A 2,540-nucleotide genomic window follows, 5' to 3' on the forward strand; every position below is an offset into this window, starting at 1 on the left:
AGTTAAGATTCCAGATCTCAGATCGGGTTTGTGTTTACTTGGGATTTTTGTGGAGGATGAGGTTAAACTTAACTTTAGTTTTCTGTTTCTTGCCATCTTTTTTGTTGATTTTGCTTTAGAAATGGAGGATCCACTATACAACGAGCTCTGGCACACATGCGCCGGACCGCTGGTGACCGTTCTGCGACAAGACGAGAAGGTTTTCTACTTCCCCCAAGGCCACATAGAGCAAGTGCGACGGGATTTCCTGATCTAGGGTTGGGCGAACAGTTTCTTTAGAGGGATTTTGCTCTTGTATTCCCCAAATTTGAGTACTCTGGGTTGTTTTCTATGGTGGTTGTGTTATGTTTCAGGTGGAGGCATCGACGAATCAGGCGTCGGATGAACAAACACCTATCTACAAGCTTCCGTCGAAGATCCTTTGTATAGTGATCAACATACGATTGAAGGTCTGATTCTTCAGATCTTACACACTTTCTCTTTCCTTCGGCGGAGAACAGTTTTCCACTATTTTTTGGTTGATTTTGCAGGCAGAGTCGGATATAGATGAAGTCTTTGCTCATATGACGTTGGTTACAGAGGCAACGACATGTGTTTAAATCAGGGAACCAGGTCGGGCCAGGACGGAAAAGCAGGGTACTAGGTCGAGAGGGCGCTCAAGAGCACGCCAGAGAGTGCATTGGAGAGCGTGCTAGAGAGCATGCCGATTCTGTGCAAAAGACCCCGCAGTGGCAGGTCGGGCCGCTCGGGTGCAATGCATGTGTGATGCGGTACAAGTTCGGCCTATTGCTGTTGAAATACCGCCCGACAGGGAGCAATTTTTTCTAAAAAGAAATTTTAAAAATTTAGCGACGGATATTATCCATCGTTAATTTAAAATAGTGACGTACTCACGACGGATCATGTTTATCGCTAATCGGTCGCATATTAGCGACGAAAGTAGTGATCGATAAGTTCTATAGCTAATTAGCAACTAGAAATTTGTGATGGACGTTATCTGTCACAAATCCCTCGCTAAACACGTTAGTGACAGATTAGAGATGTATTAGCGACGGATAGCGTCCGTCGCTAATCCACATTTTCCTTGTAGTGTCAATTTATCGACGGATTATATTTCATCGCAAAACATCAGCTGATTTAGTTTTTGAGACAGATAAATGTCTATCCTTAATTCATCGCTAAATTCATGATGGATATTAGCGATGGATAATATACGTCGCTAATCTATCACAAAATTTTTAAAAAAAATATTTGAAATATAATATTGAGAAAATATCAAAATTTTATCCTATAATGTTACAGATATTATTTTCACAAGTTAAAAGAGAATCATAATAATGCGTCGATGAAAAAATATCTAATTTATCATGCATTGATGGTGAATGTAATGATTTGATATATATATATACATATATATATATATATATCACAAGAATATTTAGAAAGATGAAATTATATTCACAAACACGATACATTCAATTTAAGCATGTTTTCATGATACAATTTTACATGGAGTGCATAATCAAATCGAAAATAACTTCATGCAAGCATGGATAGTCATGTCAAATATGGTAATACATTCAATCATTCATATCACAACAATGTCAAACATGTACCTGCAACAAACATACTCCAATATCCCGCTAACTACTACCATGACTAGCATGGAATCTGAACTACAAAAATAAGAGCACTTCTATTCTTATACATTCAAATCATGCTCAGCGTGATATCCAAACTCCAGCAAAACTGTCCTAGAGATCCACAACTAAGTGAGTGTGTGAGCAAGAAAGTGTTGCATCCAAGAAAATAAATAACATGTGATGCGCTTGCATCACTTACTCACCACGGGTATTTACCCGATTTGCATGCTTTTGCATTTGCATTTTTCTTGTTTCTTTTCGCATGACATTTTCAGCCGCATGCGATGCTTACCATTAAGCATCGCGCATTTTGCTCTGATACGCACCTACAATGCACATTTATATATAAGCTAAAGGTGTGCATTTTGCTTAGCATTCTTGTATCCACTTTCTCCTACCTTGGGGGTTTCAGGGGTTGCACACGTCTCGAGTATACAAGCTAAATATCTTAGACCAAGGGGCGTCTGCGGCTCCGTCGTGCGAGCTGCGAAGGCACAACATATTAGCATGCCAAATAATAAAAATGAAAGAAGGGGAAGGGGACACACACTTGTCAGACAGGAAAATGAAAAGGGGCAAGGGGCAAAGCCCTCGTGCCGGAAACTCAAAGGCAGCATGGGGCCTCGCCCCAGCCTGCCGAAGGGATAACAGGGGCATTTGCTATTGTTAAATGCCACATTATGCATCCTTCACCAGAGCAACCCATCAAGAGGCGGTAGGGGCTCTGCCCTTGCCTGACAAAGAGAGAGAGAGAGAGAGAGAGAGAGAGAGAGAGAGAGGCAGTATACCTGCAGATTCACCGACAAAGGGGATCTGGCTGCGGGTTGGTTGCGGAGTGAGGCTAGCGGATCAGGAGGACGACCGACGACAAGATCATCAGCGCGTGGGTCAGGGGAG

The sequence above is a fragment of the Nuphar pumila genome, chromosome 7 (assembly GCF_984573655.1).
Source record: "Nuphar pumila chromosome 7, dmNupPumi1.hap1.1, whole genome shotgun sequence".
In the NCBI taxonomy this organism is placed as follows: Eukaryota; Viridiplantae; Streptophyta; class Magnoliopsida; order Nymphaeales; family Nymphaeaceae; genus Nuphar; species Nuphar pumila.